The 17,216-nt window shown below is 46.9% G+C and overlaps 1 protein-coding gene across 5 annotated transcripts in view; it reads right to left on the bottom strand.

Annotated features, from left to right (window-relative positions):
• FAM168A (family with sequence similarity 168 member A) overlaps positions 1-17,216 on the bottom strand; it is a 171,314-nt gene that overhangs the window by 141,667 nt on the left and 12,431 nt on the right. The window contains exon 1 of one of the 5 annotated variants that reach the window (XM_084494655.1): positions 10,566-10,588. The exons of the other annotated variants lie outside the window; for them this stretch is intronic. The gene's annotated coding sequence lies outside the window, so the exon portion shown is untranslated. Of the gene's footprint in view, positions 1-10,565; positions 10,589-17,216 lie in introns of those variants that run through there. 5 annotated transcript variants of the gene reach the window in all.

Here is a 17,216-nt window from a genome sequence, read left to right as displayed (position 1 = left end):
AAAATGACCTGAATAAGTGAAGTTATTTGCCCTTGTCCTCTTTGTTCATATTGAATTTAGTCAGAAGGGAAATCCTGCCAAGGAGAGGATGTTTTACTCAATTTACTACCCTTTGTGATTGCTCTATAAAATATCAGATACGTGATAGAAAAGGTTATGGCTTTTTTTTATTATTATTATTATTATTTGCCGTGGAAAAAGAAGAAACACCTCGAGCGCTCGCTAGCAGGAAGAATTAAAACAAGAGGGATTGATGACGTTTTCTGCAGAAAATGCTTATCAATTTTTACACGATTGGGTTATATTAAACCTCAATTCGGTATGCTCTATTAATTACTAGCTGTTGGTTTTATTTAAGCCTCAACCAAACGCTTTCTTAAAACGTGTTGGTCGAAGGCGGGTCGCGAATAACAGCGGGGTCAGCAGCTACCATCTACCCGGTGCCCAGCCGTGAGGAGCTGAGGTTTTTCCTTGAAAGCCACGCCGTTTTATTAGCCTGCTGCTTTCGGACTCTGGCTGTTAATCACACCGTTGGCCTGCTGCTGTTATTAAAGCACAACGCAATCAATAAGAAGCCGCTCGTTCGGGTGCTGCAGCCACTGCCACGCCGTGCGCTCGTGCCACCAGCCTCCTTGCAGGAGAAGCTGCATGAAATACATCACCAGCCCCAACATCTGTGCAGACAGGACGTGGGGCACGCACAGCCCAGGCTGGGAAGCATAAATAACGGGCTGAGAATTACGGTCAAAGCCAGGTGCAGCCGATCCCGAGCCCCGCTGATCAGTTCTTTCGGACTCTGAGTTGTTTTTCCTACAGCTAGAAGGGTTGTAGGAATGATGCAGGATCTTTTATGGCCTGGGAACGCGTTCCCTGCTCCCCCTACTACATGTGCAAGTGGTGTGGTGCGATTCCAGTAAGAGGTTTTGACGTTTCTCTCTTACCCTTCAGTCCTACCCCCGAAACGAGGGGCTGGGAACTCGCAGCTGCACGCTATTGTAATGAGCGGCCTCAAAAATGCCCAGCAAATGAGTAACACATGGCTGCGAGCAGCAGCCCCCGTTCCTGGGCTGACCTCTGAGGCTGAACGGCTGCCCCCTTTCCTAACAAAAGGATTGGGGAAAGAAAAACAGCCAGGCTGCCATTAGGTAACCGTGCGGGTCCGATGCTGCGTCCCTTTTGGGATCGGAGCTGATCCCAAACAGCACAGCTCAGCTCCTTCAATACTCCTTGGGCTTCTGGAGGTTTAATTCAGGGTCTTGTAGACAAGGTGGACACGCTCCTCTCCAGCTGTGTCAGGCATTAAGACCTAGAAATAACGCACGTTATTCCTTCACTCCTTTCCCAGCAAGTTCCTCCTGACCCTTTCCTTTGGGCTAAATTACACACATTTACAGAAACTAATTGTCTAAGACACACTCCAATTACAAGTCTAATTATACTTCTCTAACCGTTGCCTGACTGAGGCTGAAACCAAACCATGCTTTTTTATTTTTCTTACACATTAAATTGGGCTGAACGGCTTGCTGGAGTTTTACAAAGTCCATGAGAAGAAAAAAAAAAAAATGTAAGCATCTGAAGACTCGGGAGATAAAAGGCAGAGCCAAGACAGAAGAGCTTTCCAAGTGTACATCAGAAGGACCTGCCGTGAGTTAATGGATCTTAAACACCTCCCTAGGAGGAGGCAGGAGGGAGGAGAAGGGTGAAAGCTTGCACCTTTCTCCCCTCCCCTCTCCATCGTGCAGCACCGGGGCTTCCTCCCTTCTGCCATGAAGTTTGGCTTGGCAGAAGGCATCGGCAGCTGCCTGCCTTCTCCCTGGGAAGCGAGGCCCCCGCACAGCTCCTTACTCATTTCGGGATCGCTCTCGTTTCCTCCCCGTTCTTCCTCAACCCTGCTCCAGACTTTCTCCGCCTTCCCACCCTTACTTATCTCGCATCAGCCCCTGCCACTCCACCCCGGCAGGCCAGGGAAATCTCTCCTGCAGTTCTCCTGTCCGAAACGCAGCTCCGGGGAAGTCTCAGCTCCTTTCCCTTCTGCCAGAAGCAGCTCGCTTTCTTTTTCTGGGACTTCCTTAAAAAGGAGAGGGAGAGCAGGTAAATGCTGAGAAAAGTTCCTTAGGAGTGACAAATGAAAGCTTATTCGGAGTGGCAAAGCATCGTGTCTTTACTTGGATATTAAATATAATAATAATAATAATAACAACAACAATAACAACAACAACAACTTATTCCTCTCCCATTTTCCATTTTTTCACCCATTTCCAGTTAAAACCACGACTACGTCAGCCCCTTTCAATCTCAGGACCTGTAAATTTAAGTCAGCCTATTTTGCATCACTATTTTTTTCTTAATGAGACACCCATCACGTCTAAATCATCTGCAACTATGTGTTAAGGCAATCAGTACCATCAGGGGTAAGTGTCAAAATGGGTTTAAAACTCGTCATTCTCGCCCTCGATGTGGGGCTGGGGAGGCAAGAGCAGCACGGGGGGACACCCTCGTGCTGCCAGGACATTAAATAAAGTGAAAAAAAAAAACAGCAGAGGGCTACCAGGATGAAAACTGAGGGATCTGGGCTTGCTTAGTCTGGCCAAGAAGGAGCTGAGGATCACCTAACCGCGCTCTGCAGGTGCTTAAAAGGCACCCACAAAGATGACAGAGCTGTGGGGTGACCCTGGGCACCCCCAGAGCTTTGTGTCCAGCACGCTCAGGATCAGCCTGAAAATCAGATTGAGTTCAGGAAGGACGGAAGGAAAGAAGGAAAGAAGGAAGGAAAGAAGGAAGGAATCCTTCTCCCTCTTCTTCTGCAGCAGGAGCTTTGCTCAAGTGCATCTTAGCTGTCAGAGCAGTCCTGGGACTGACCCCCTCCTCTCCCATCATTTATTTCAGGCGCAGCTTAGCCCATAAGGACCAAAAGCGTGTATTTGGTTTGCTCCTCCGAATTTGTGTCAGCTAATTAACTCGTAATTAGCCCCGATGATCCAATATTCCTCTCTGACCTTAATTTCCACAAAACCCGTGAAATGAATTCTTCTTCGGGACTCGTGCACAGCCCACAAAAGCTTGCAGTGTTACGACTCCAAGCCTTCTCCGTGCTGGTGTAAATGAGAGATCCGGACCCTAAAAAAGCCCCAGGAACTTGGAAGCATCCACGGAGCTCCCAGAATGTCAGGAGGAAACGAGCCATCAGCCCAGACAAATCCCCAGCCCGGGTTTTGATGGCTGGATGAATCACATGCCAAACAGAGCCGCACGCTGCATTTCAAACAGATGCTGAAATTGCTTTCTGCTCCGCGTTATGCTCGCAGGAATCGCTGGTGTCAATAAAGGGAAACGGCACCCGACTGCCTTGCCTTCCGTGGTGGTTGTTATTGCTGAGAAAAATCCCTCCTAACAAGGCCTGGAGGTTTTCTTCAGCAGCCTGGCGTTCCTCACCACGATCCTGCCGCCGTCCCGCTCAGCTCTCCGCTCACAGCCTGGCGTAAAAACCTTAAAATGAGCACGTAAACGTTCAAGGATGCAAAAACCATATAATTACTGCACGAAGGCCAAGTGCAAAGAGAGCGCTTACACCTCTGAGGGGAAAAGAAGAAAATAACTTTCATTTGAACGAGCTTGATGTTTATCTCGGCACCAAACAAGCCGAGGCAGGCTGGCGCTTTCATGTAGCCTTGGTTTCCTGAAGCAGTCCCAAACCCACAAAAGCAGTGAGGACACCATCTGCCCAGCGATGAGGGCGAAAAGGCTTCGCCTGCAGGACCCCGAGGAGTTTGGGGTGTGCAGGTGCTGGCTCTCCTTGCTTACGGGATCTTCTTGCACAAGCAAAGCTGCAGTGGGTGGAGTAGTGAGTAGGGGACATTTGGGAACAGCCGGTGAAACGCAGGAAAAATCCTGTTCACAGCACGGGGGCACGGCCAAAACACCCCATGGATATCCAAGGAAGCTGTACAGAACCACAACAGGATATCTTCCGAAAATATTACCCCATAAACACTTAAAACCTGAAGCATCTCTTACCTGAAACGTCTCTGTCAAGTCACTACCTGCTGCTAACGTAGCAGCTTGCTTCGGGAGAGCTCTGTTGTATCTCTCAGGAATCCCTCGTGGAAAGCAGCTCCACCACCCGAATTCCTCCGTGAATTAAACCCAATTCCAGCTCCCGAGGGAAGCCTGACACCAGTTACCTGCACACATCATCGCTGAAACCTACCCTCTGCTTCTTCCGTAGTGAAGAAAATCTCAATTTATTTATTATATTGCTAAAAGAAAAAGTGGCAGAAGCAATGGCCAAAATAAAGCTGTTCTGATTGCGATGGAAGGGCAATTTGTGTCCAATATTTGACAGGCTACACCAACCAGGGAGCACAAACCTTTAGGAAAACATCTGAGTACAGATATTAAAAAAAAAAAAAGAAGTTTTAAACCCAATGTTTTACCCCGGCGCTCTGCAATCCTCAACTTAAATACGATTAAAACCAGCGCTAAAAATCAATTTTATTGATATTAGCCTATAAATACCCATAAATAGGTGCAGTGTCAGCTTCTCAGGTAACACAACTCATCGCAGCTTTCCCAGGAAAGACCTTTCTGGTGTGATCATACCTCGGTGTACGGGGAAATCTCTGGGATACGACCAAACCCAGGGGCAGACAGCTCTGCACCAGGCGTCTCCTCCTGGCACAGCTTATTTTCAAGGACACAGCACCACAAATTTCAGCTTTTAAGCACAAACCAAGACCCTGAAGACTCAGCAGCAGTCGCCCTAAGGAAATGCCTCCAGGTCTGATCACACCTGCTCCGTCAAGCTGCAGGCGCTGCATTTATGTCCAGCTACAATCTACGGGCACAGATGTTTTTTTTTTTTTTTTAGGAAAAAACGGCGTTTTCTAAATGAAGAAGAAGTCTAAACTCCATCCAGAGACGCAGATGAAGGCACCTCTGAATCCGAAGGACAGATGAAGGGGACGAAACAGCAAGCTCTGACACACGGAACGCGTCTGAAAAATGAGGTGAAGAAGGACAGGCGAAAATAATCACTTCCTCCCCGAGCAGGCGAGACTCCAAGATCCCCTTTGCCAAATAAATAGGGAATTTTAAGAGAAATCCAATATTTAAGAAACGTATTATGGCTGCTGCGGCCCTCTCTCATGCAAAATGCAATAATCCTAAAAATAGAAGCAGGCAAGTCTCCCCGACAAGGTTATTAGAGAAGCGTTCGCGCAATCATTTTTCATCTCCGATGCCTTTCGCCAGTGAGGGGAACAACTCTGCCCTGCCTGCAGCCCTCAAACGGGCACGGGAAGGGGGCCACAGCTCTGGCAAAGCCCGTGGAGATGTGTGAATCGATGGGAAGGGACACGGGGGATGGAATGGAGGAGGCAGCCCAGCACAACCAGAGCTCCTGCTTTGTCCCCCAGGATGACACCGTCGTGTTTTGGGCAAGTAAAAGGGAGCACACCTATGTCAGACACTGAATAGCTTCATAATCCCAATATTTATATAGGGAAACCAACGTAAGGAAGGCAAAATATAACACACACACACTTCAGGTAGGACAGTAAACACTAAAATCACTAAAATCCAACTCTATCCCCCTTCTCCACCAAGAAGGCAGTCACACAGACCATGGCAAAACTCCAGCAGGAACACTTAGGCAGGCTACAAAAACAACAAACAATAAAAAAAGAAATTATCCAGTTCCTCCCCATCAACCTCCTTCAATGTTGATGGTTGGAATTAACAAAAATCCAAAGTAGTAAAATGAAGAAGGTGGAAAACGCGGCTTCGCTGCCACTTCTTACCTTTGGTTGTACTCAAGGACTTCACTACAAAAGCCAATTTGTTCCTCAATTCTCACCAATTATTTTCTTTTTTTTGAAGTGGCACCAAAGCCAGAACCCTGAGCTACTTAAGCCTTTTCTTCTGTGTAACTCTTCCATTCAAAGGTTTTAGCTGAGCAGCCTAAAAAAGAGCCTTGCAGTGGAAATACCAATCGTACCACGTTGTGAAAGAGAAATCCAGACAAGCTCCAGCTCTTGTTCAAAGCCACGCAAGAAGTCATCTTCTGTGTTATCACAGGCCATGATTTTGTCTTTACCTTGTCTCGATGAAGCCTCCCTTCATCTTAAATCTAAAAAATAACCTCAGTAGACAGAGAAAGAGTTCGTTTCCAATACAGGAAACACTTAGCCTCAATTTTTTATATTCCTTTCAAGGGAAATACCCCGTTGAACAAGACGTTTTTCCACAGTGGAAGGGTTTGGAAGCTCCTCCCTGCTAAGGTTTAAATAGTTTTGTTCAGGACTAACTTCCCAAGTAGAGCTGGTCAACTACTGGGAAGCAGCCCCAAGGCCTACAGGTAGACCTGGTGTCTAAGGAGAGAGGAGAAATCAGGTGAGGAAAAGGGAAGAATCTGTTTCTAAGGCTTCATGAGCACTGAAAAAGTGAAGGTTTTGGTTTCTTCCAATGCCCTCGGTGGCTCTCCTGTCTAGGGCAGGCTAAAAGTGGTTGATTTTACTTGGATATTCAAAGCTCTGTGGGCTACAAGAGCTAAATCCATAATGCATGGCATTTACACACCTACCTGCTGCTCGGGAAAGCTGATCAGGGAGAGACACAAAACGGGGAAGAGTTGATTTTTTTCCAGCGAAAGAGAATAAAAATGGATTGCTGGGGTTCAGACAGGGGGACGAAAACCACGTGGCCCCAGCAGCTGCAAGGTGGAGGGGATAAATGGATCCTTGGGCTAAAGCATCGCTCCCTCCACCCCATGATAATCATTTAGACGTCTAAGAACCGCGTGTTGTCTAACTTGGAAAACTCATATTAATAGGAAAAGTTGTCAACAGGTAAGAAAAGTGCTTAATTGACAATATACTGAGCCAAACAGGCTCTTTTTTTATTTTTCCTGAGCAATTATTATCACTGTTAGGTGATAACTAGCCGTGGGTCGTGCCATGTAACACTCCAGTACGTGAAGTATCAGGCATTTAGTTTCTATGCAATTAAGACCGCTTCATTGTCTCATCAGGTTCCCTGTGACACCCAATTAAGTAATAACACAAGGAAAGTGCTCTTAATTAATGAGGAAAAGCCTCCGCAAGCCAGACACAGGTGTGTGTTTCTCAAGTAGAGCCTGAAATAGTTCAAAAGATCACTTAGTCCTCATAAAAAACACACTCAAATTTGTATCCAATTAACTCAATAGCAGGATTCTCTTCGATTTCCTCCAAGAGGGTTACGTTTCTTTGCGATATTCAACAATCAAGTGGCTTATAAAAGATTCAGATTAAAACTGGCACTGGGAGCAAGCGGTCACAAGTAACGGCTGTTTGCACGTCGTTTTTCCCAGTTTTTCCACAAATTATGGTGAAAAAGGTTTAAGTTATCTTTCTTCTTTGATGCTTCCTTCAAGAACAACCTTCTCTATGGGCATCGAGGGAGCACGTTTGCATTTATTCCTTCACAGATGCTTTTTTGGGTGTATTTTCAAAGATTACCTTAACCAACTAAAATAAACTCAGTGACACGAGACTGTGTTACACGTACCCATTGTCTGGGACCTACGTGGTTGTAGGATCATTAATGAGTGAAGATGGACAGCAAAAAGAGGCAGATGAAGGGAAGCTGGCCCACCTTTCCTATCCAAGCTTACCTGGAGACAGAAGAAGAAATTGAACCTGGCTGGGGGCCTGAGCCCAGATTCCTCCAAGAGCCATGAATTTTTCCTCTCTTCTTTGATCAGTGGCTATTCTGGTGCTACAAACGAATATTTCCAAACCACAGAACGTAAGCAATATTAATTCTTGCCTCGTGGCGTGGTATTTTCCACTACTTAGTTCTGTTTTCCTTCGTGCGCGCTGTCCTACTCAATACCAAGTGTTCTTCAAAACAGGGACGAGGGTTTCACTCGGGAAACTTCTCCCCAGATCTTACACAATTTCAAGAGAGGCAGGAGGAAGGAAAAAAGATCTTTTTCATCTTTAATCCCTTTTTGATCCCTGTTTAACATAATACAACGGATAGATAAATAGATAGACAGGCAGATAGGTAGAAAAAAGCACGAAGAGAAGCCTACGGCCATCCCAAGAGGGAGCACGTGCTTGGACTCGTGTGTACACAAACGGTTAAGTTCAAAAACGTGTTAAGGACAAGGTAGATGCTATCTGAAACACTCCCATAAAACTGTTTCTCTTGCACGCAGCCGTGATATTTTGACCGAGCTAAATGAAATCCCATTCCAGCTAGCACCGTCAGATTAGCCAGCGCAGCATCTCTTACCGTTTTGTGCTGCCTGTCAAGGGCAATGTCATACAGAGGCTGGAACAAAAAAAAAAAAACCCATGCTAGGGAATGTGGGAACGTCTTCCTAGGTTTCTCTCTCTCTTACATGCTTCGGCAAGCAGAACAGCAAAATTTAACTTCAAAGAATGACATTTCCATCAAGTACGGTATTTTTGTACCCAAGTTTCTCCGGGTAAAGAGAGTGAACGTGCATCTTTCAATGCATTACTCACAAATGTCCACAGATTTGTGTATCCCGAAGTGGAGCTGCTACAAACAACTTTAGCAAAGGTTGCCTCCCACTTCCAATTGCTTGGCATCGTCAACGTTGCAAGCTGAATGCATTTTTAATCGTTCGAGGCATTTTTATTGCTTCTGGTGTCTGCCTCGGGATGTATTTTGCTGGGATTGAGCTCCGAGCACCTGGAACTGGGTTGCTGCTTCTGACACGACGAAGGTCCGGCCCTTTTGTATCCAAAAACTGGCTGGAGGACTTGGCCAAAAAGGACTAGGCAAAACCAAGCAAAGTTAAAGGCATGCTTTTAACTATTACCAAAATCAGCTCTAATACGGCCAGATCACAGACCTATGAAAACTGTAGCTTTTACATGTTAATTTAAACAATTAAACCCAGAATAGTTCGTCATCCTCCTCTGCCACTTTATATATGCAGGCAGTGGGTCCTCTGCTCCCTCCCCACAAGCTCAAGAGGCAGGGTCCTTGCGTTCCCCCATCACTTTGTTCTTTGGTCCCCAGAATTTAGGATGGTTCCCAACCTGATAACCTCCAGCACTAAATAAATTAAAATAGTAAGAAACAGCAAAAAGTACGAGTCCCTTCCAACACTTCACACGAGTCGTACCAACCTCACACTGCTTATTTATGCCCGAGGTCTGTACTTCCTATTTAAAATCCTAAGGATCAATGTAGTTCCACACTCTAACTTCTGATTTTTCTTATTTCCAGTTCATTAGGTAAAGCTCGAGGTGAACAAACACTTGTGATTGCTGAGCCAAACACCACAAAGAGAAATTCCAGAAGTAGCACGACATATTTCAGAAACGGCGTTTCAGTCCCTTTAAAAAAAATAATAGACACCTACGTAAATCAGTCCAAGGACCAAAATACCCTTAAAAGTGAATAAAATCGTTGGCTGCAGGGCTGCTGGAGAAGCTGGATGGCATCTAGCTCAGCTGACAAGGAACTGCAGGAGCAGCAAGTATGGTCTTGCTGGTGCACATCAGGACGAACACTGCCCTGAGGAACTGGTCTTCCCTAGTTTCTGCCACGCTCGCCGTAGCACTGCCTTCTAGTTGATTAACTAAAACGTGTAATCCTCATTTTTCTGGACACTCGAGGCCAAATCTGCCATTTAGATGCTGAGACCCGACAGCCGCATCTGCGGTCAACACGGAGCTTTTGTAGTGAACGCCCGACGTGCTGCGAGGATGCAGAGATTTCTCTGCAAACACACGCCCTGGGCATCACATGGTGCTGCTGAGCAAATATTTTTTCTGACAAATACTTAACTCCTCTCTCCAGACCTCGGTTCCTCCGCTTGTAAAGCCGGGACCCATTCCAGGAGAATTCATTTAGCACCCTCCTGCTTTCGAAGCGGCCCCATCCTGCCCTCGAAACCGGACCTGCCTCCCGAGGAAGGGATTTTGCACATCCCTTGACAGCAGGGCTGACTCACTCCTTGCGTGCTGCTGCCCAATAATCTGCTTCCAAACATCTGTACAGCCCAGTTAATCTGGTGCCAGCACAGCCTTTATCAGCTTCCCCCCTTAAAGCCAGGTTTGCACACCACAGCTCTGTTCTCCCAGCTCCACCTTCACGCTGCTGCAACCAAACGTGCCCTGTGTATTTCAGCTCCCCGCTCCATCTTATGTTTATGCCCCAAGAAATGGCTGTCCCAGCTCCCCGTGCCAAAAGCACACAGCTAAAATGCCTCTGAGGAAACAGCTCTGAGCGGCCACCGTGTCTGAACGCTCCCCTGCTCGTTTCCAGCCTCACCTTTCCTCTCTGCAAGCTCCCGTCAGCACCACAGCACCAAATCTACTTGCTGCTGCTCCAGGCAACGCTGAAACGTTGGGAAATTCAACATTTCCTCCCCTGCGTGAGAATTAAGTATGGAAACAAGCTCCTGAATCCCTACCTGAGGAGCAAACGTGGGCAGGAATTGCAGGAAACGTTACTTGCAGGAGATGGGAAGGGTGGGGAGGGAAGCACACAACAATTTGCACTTGTGCTTGTTCCAAGGCTACTCGCACACAGCCACCTACCCGCGATGATCAGCTTTCCACCTCCTCAGCTCTGTTTTTCCCCAGAGAGCGAAGCAGACCAGCTTTCGAGGAGCTCAGCTCTTCTTTACAGCACCATAAAGGCCTCTGAAACCAATGCCTGAATGATCTCTTTACTGGATTAAAAAAAAAAAAGCAAAATGAAAAGTAACTACCCAAGCTCCACTAGCCTGCCAGACGTCTTCCACGGCAGATCCCTAGGGGTAAATACAGATCCACAGGGCAAATCTGTCAGCTTGTACCTTCACAGCCTCCCATCCCGACTCCTCCAGCACATAAGCTCTTCCCCAAGCCCTGGCTCTCTTACCTGAACTGCTTATTTTCGGTTCTTGGTAGTTTTGGCACCGAGAAGCCACTGAACCAAATTATTTTTCTTTGATCAAACTTGTCCCTCTGTTCAGAAAACAGGTGAAAACCATTAAGCTTGCTTATGCTACCCAAACGCTTGCTGGGATCCCATCTTTCCTAGAATTTATTTAGCACTGAATTCCTTGACAATACATCTGAAGGCTTCTTAGACCACTTCAGATCTCTCTCAAATCAGCAACCTTGATTGCAAGGCAGAACTGGCAGAAAAAGGCTTCACGTGCAAGGACTGATCAATGCACGTGTCACATTTTCTGAGAGCTGCTCTGAACAGGGTCCTACCAGTACCTTGGTGGAGCGCGGGTTCAATGACCAGAACAAATCATCTGGAAACACCCAGATACTGTAATACGTTGCCCGGAGCCAGCGGATTTAAAGAGAGTCTTTGTCTCGCTGCTCACGTGCTTTCCAGTTTTCTTGTTGCATCACTTGAGCTGGTGCTAACACGCACTTCAGGCTCCATCGCTACGAGTTTCTCTAGCTTATTTTCCAAAGGCGCGACAGCCAGAGGTAAACACCAAGGATGAGATCACTTTGGGGAAGAAGAAAGTTTACAGCTGCTCTGTAAGCAGCAGTTTTGCAGGTGGCTGCATTTCAAAAAAGCCTCCAAAGCTGTTTTACAGCTCTCAGAGATTCCCTGTTACAAATAAATGCAATATTTTTACCCTGAACTCTCTCAGCAGCACAATTCTACTCCAATAGTTACGATGTCTTCATGGCTTGTCTTCAGTTCCCCGTTAATTTGAGCCGAGAGCCCAAGAGCGCCCTGACCACGGTGCCATCCTGTACGGAGATGTTTTAACTAGAACGAGATGGTAATTTTAATGCAAAGGTTGGCCCATTAGGTAAAAAGCGATGTTGCAATTAGCAAACCGCATCGCCTCCTACCACGACCTCTCTGTTTAACAGCGCCCGGTGCCTTCCTCCAATTCTTTCGTTCTGCCCAGAAAAGATGTGTTCGGTGATGCATCAATTTAAAGGCCCAAAGAGATCACAGCTTCACTGAAATTCATCTCCCACCTACCAAATACCATTAAATACCTCCCAGTTACCCACAAACTGAACCTAAGGTGCTTGACAAGAACATAACCTCTATGTATTATTTTTTTAAAGCTATCAAATATGGAAATGTATAGAGACAGAAGTTGCATATTTTCCTTTGATCATTTATTACGATGAGCAGCCCACCTCCCCAATAAAACCGTGCCTCTCTTTCAATCTGAACTGCCTGATTTTCCTCTCAAAACAGTGATTTTAGGTACGCCTTCCTCAGATGCAGGAGGACACACTCAGCGCCTGGCATTTTCTCCCTGTGGTGTTTCTGCAGTCGAGTGCTCTCTCTGAAAAGCTCAACAGACTTCGCTGTAAGCTTCTCGGCGCCGTGTTTTCTCTGATCCTCAGATTATTTTTGTGTTTCTTCTGTTCCCCTACAACTCATCCAAGAGCTATTTCAAGATGTTGAGATGGAAATCATACCCAGCCTTCCTGCATGAAAGTCACCCGTGCCAAACACACGTTTGTTCTCTTCTAAACATTTTCTTGCTCAAAAATTTGAAGGAAATGCATGTTTTTGGTGTGTTTTTTTTCCTCCTTTTTCACTAAAGCATCAGCCCTATGTTTACACTGTCCTGCATTGCCCACCACTGACCCTATAATCCCTTCCAGCACTCATAATGCAGCTCTCCCCATCCTCCCTCTCACCCCCATTCTGTAAGTGGGGCTTGCGGCTCTTCCCTCCAGCAGCTTTGCTTCATGCCTGCTTTATTTTCTTTCTTGAATACGGCTTAAATCAAACCAAAAAGCGTCAGGCCCAAGGCAGCAGGCAATGGGCTCACCTCAGCACGAGAGCTGACCGGGCTCCAGCTGCCCCAGCTCTGGGTGCCAGCTCATTATAAAACAGCAACAGTGCCACTACCTCGGAAACCCTGACAGAAAACACTGCTCAGTCACTGAATCACAGAACGGTTTGGGTTGGAAGGGACCTTAAAGATCATCCCATAGACAGGGACGCATCCTCCCAGCCCCATTCAGCCTGGCCTTGGGCGCTGCCAGGGCTGGGGCACCCCCAGCTCCTCTGGGCAGCCTGGGCCAGGCCCTCAGCGCCCTCAGAGGGCAGAATTTCTTCCCAATTTCTTCCTGAAGCCTCCCCCCTGGCAGCCTCCAGCTGCTGCCCCTCGTCCTGGCCCCCCAGCCCTGACCAAGAGTCCCTCCCCAGCTTTCCTGCCCCCCCTGCAGGCCCTGGCAGCTCTCCCCGGGGCCTTCCCTTCCCCAGGATGCGCGGGGCCATTGCCAATCCATCGAAAACTTTCTAAAACCACATCCATTTGGCCACAATCACCTGTCCACAGTCATTTCTTAAAATCCAGCAGCTAGTCTTAATGCAATTAATGCCAGCTTTATTGCCCAAGGCCAGGCCGGATAGGGCTGGGGGCTCTGGGTGGCCTTTAGGGCCCCTTCAAATTCCTTCTCCAATTCAATAATTTCATACCACACCACCCATTTTCTTAATCACAACATCACTCGGTACTAAAATCCCTCCGAAGTCACTGGTTTCACTGGGAAATCACTCCACAAAGGGCTCGGTTTCTTGCAGCCAGAAGAACCCCCAAAAGTTTTGTAGGGCCAGGCCCAGCAGCACAAGGGTTACTCCTCCCCGCCACCGCCCTCCTTCCAGCCCCTTAATCTGAAAACAGTAACTTGAGTACAGCCAAACCTGATTTAATTTCATAGCAAAGAAATCAACTGGCAACCTACTTCATTATTAACTTAATATTTGCTTGATATTGACGGCTAGTTGCAAAGCAGAACTGCTGAAACAAGACCGAGTGCGAGCATTTCACCGCTCCTTTCTTATTTGAAGTTTGGCTTTCCCTCAACGTGCTTATATTAGGATGTTTTTAAGAGCTGTTTATACGTAGGCACACAGTAAAGGCAGAATCCTGACTAGATCAGTCAAAAATAACAACTTAGGAAACAGATTTTCAGACCTCCCCTCTCTACGGCTTTTAAAAACGTAACAAGTATCGAGAAACTAAAGGGCTGGAAGGGAAAATCCACAGAAGAACACGAGCTGTTTAACCTTTAATGATGGGCTCTCAGCAATTCTGTGCACTTTCACCAAGGCCAACTAGTTCCCTGGTAAGCACCTGCCAGCTCCAAAACTCAAACCGAAGAGCCCGGCGCCGCTCGACACCCTCGTCCACAAAAATCAACCCCAAGAGGAGCCCTGCGAGGGCAAACACACGGCGCTATTTCCACGAGAATAAAATCACGGTAATTGGAGCCCTGCAAATTAGGCCGTTTATTAAGACAAACATCCTATTTAAGCAGCCCTTATCAGATAAGCAGCGTTATTGCGGCCATCGTTTCATCCCCTCCTGCAGCAAGGTTTGAAGCGGCTGATAACTTCCTTCAGTTTTTCTGAAATTGCAGTGCAGGCCTCCATCTTATCACTCCCTTTGTGCTCTGCTAAAAGAATCCCCCAAAAAATTGTCTGTCATAAGGGTGTGCATTAAAACAGGTTTATTTTGCTGTGCTGATTCTCCCATCAAACGTGAAAAATACAGTCAAAAATCCAGCACGCTCAAGACTGATAAGGAGAAAAAGAATTAGAGCGTTCCCTGCAAATTGCAGTTTATACTTTGCTAAACCTTAATATGCTTTTAGCCCAGGAATGTGCGACTGTGCAGCATCACTTTGCTAATGAGTCTGTACGTGACACTGGAAACAGCTGCAGTTTCAGGGAGTATGAACACATCGCACTGCTGCTGCCTTTAAGACAGTCACCAGACAGCAGCATTAAGACAAAAATCAGCAGCTTCTGGACAGATGCATTAGAGGGAGTGCGATCACTCTGAAAATAAACAGAGTAAGTTAAGGAAAATGAGAATTGGAGGTCAATTTTAGAAGGACTCCAACTATACCGAGGGTATGAAAATGAAGGTCACAGCCCTGGTAACAAATATATATTGATAGATGGGATGTTTTACTGTTTCCTATCCCAGATTACCTGAAATTTTATTTAAATACTGTCTTTATTTTCCTCTTCATCTTAGCACCTACCGAGAACAAAATTCTGAGGTTTTGTTATTCGGTTGTATTGTGGGCTCCCTGTCAAGAAAAACTTCTAAAGAGGTCACTGCTGAATAAATACTTTTGATGGCTAAGCTTCGTTTTCCAGGCCTTCTGGAAAACAGAATTGGTTTTAAAAATAAAGTACCTGCATGCTTTCCTTCTCCTGAAATCAGAGGGACACAGTTGTCCTGAAAAAAGTATTTTTAAAGGCTCCCAGTTATCTAACTTCCCCGGGCCATCTGATAACATTTTGTCATCGTTTCCTAGTTTTAATTGCTTTTGTTTCTTCGCTCCTGTACGTTGCCTATAAATACGGAAATGAACCAAATCAGGAAGAAACCATCGGCGCTAATTCTACATAAGTAACAAAGCGATCTCGAGAGCTATTTGTGGCAGCACGGATTTTTTTTGTTCCTCTGTGAGATGTCCAATAAAAACCACAAAAGGCGAAGCCAGGAGCTGTGTCCCCAGCGATACAGGTCTGGTACAGTCTGAATCTCCCGAACGCTGCCTGTTTTTCCAGGTGCTGCTGGGTTTTGTCCTGTTTCTTGCTGCATTTCAGGTTACCTGCAATGGATGTAAAATGCCTGGGGGGGGGGGTTTATAATCTCGCAGCCTGCCGATCATTCGTACTGCTGCCACTCTGGCAGGAAGCACGGCTCCCAGAAATCTGCTGCCATTAAAACAGATTTCCGCTCCAAGCACCAGGAATAGACTCTGGATACTCCCCAATAATCTTAAAATGGATACTCCCATTCAATTATTCCAATATAAAAAGATTTGCAGAGACTACTGATCTCCGGCAAAGCATCCACGTTTCACTCTGAGAACACATTTTAAGACAATTTCACCTCCATATTTTTTTTCCACTCCCTCTTTACCAAATAGCAAGATCCCCAAGTTCCTGGTGGCCACCTTCTTGAGCTGGAAAAATATTTTGTGGCTGTTGCCCTGCCAGCACGCTGTGCTCAGTCCCTTCACCATGCAGCCAGACGAGCATCAAATGGTGCAAGGGATGCAGCTGCGTGGGCAGAAACGGGGTGGAGAGGTGGCTCCTACCTTTATTTACCTCCAGCACATCTCAAGACCATGCCCAAGCACCCCAAGGATGCTGCTTCAGTTCCCGAAGCCAAACTGAAGTCCCTGCTGTAACCAGAAGGCACGGTCTCACCTTCCTTCCCTTCTCCTCGGCCGTGTGTTCCCAACCAGACGCTCGCACCAGGTGGAAACACAACCAGGCAGCTCCGAGCAGAAGGAACAGTACAGTCGGTGCCGTCAGCATCTCACTAAAAGACCCGCTCGGCACACGGTGCCTTGGTGTGAGCCGCAGGAGGGAGGGCAGAACATCATCTCCTGCAGCACCAAGGACCTCAGCCCGCGACGAAACCAGGCTCTGAGCCCATCTGATGCACGATTTACAAGTGGGGAGCTGGGGTAAACACCACTTCTCTACCTCATGAAAGCACTGCGATGTTAAATGCAGTTTGTAACCGGCTTGGATGGTCTAATAAGGAAGCCACAGAAGCACTTGGAGTGTTTTTAGTCCATATCCTAAATGCTGCTTCATAAAAATACCTTCTCCTGAGACTTGGCTATCAGAAGAGCCTTTGGAGCACGCTGCATTTTACAGCAGCAGGCAAGCAATAGCCTTAGTTCAGCGAGGGTATGAGCTGCTTCAAGGAAAGGAGCTAAAATTACTGCCAGACACCCACGCAAAACTTCTTGCCTTCAAACAACAGCGCCAGGGTTGCTGGATTTGGTTGCCAGCGTTGAGGAATGCGCAGCCCTGAAAGACAATCGTGATACTGGCTCTGCTGCAACGCAGATTCAGGTGGCAGCAAAAGGTCCTTTTGTCTTTGAGCTCACTCTGCACCGAGTTATCTCGGGGTTAGGGCTTTGTGGTCATCGAATTTATGGTTTATTCTTCAGGTAGAATTCATTGCTGGACAAGTTGGAAGGCTGCTAGTAAGAAAATGAGTAAAAAAATGAGTATTTTCTGTCCACTGGGTGCTTCGCAGAGAATTTGCCGTGTTGGTCCTCCAGATTTTCCGGCCTCTTTTTCTGATTACAGCAAGCCCTGAATGCTGAAGACAAAGATCTCCTGCTCCTAAGCAAGAAGTCAGGCTGACCCCGCTGTTCTCTCCTCCCTCGGCGGGGCCCGTGCTCCTGGTCTCGTGCCAGCCTCTCAGGAGG

The sequence above is a fragment of the Aythya ferina genome (assembly GCF_964211825.1).
Source record: "Aythya ferina genome assembly, chromosome: 1".
Classification (NCBI taxonomy): Eukaryota; Metazoa; Chordata; class Aves; order Anseriformes; family Anatidae; genus Aythya; species Aythya ferina.
The sequence above is the reverse complement of the archived record's forward strand: the minus strand, read 5'-3'. Positions and strand labels throughout refer to the sequence as shown.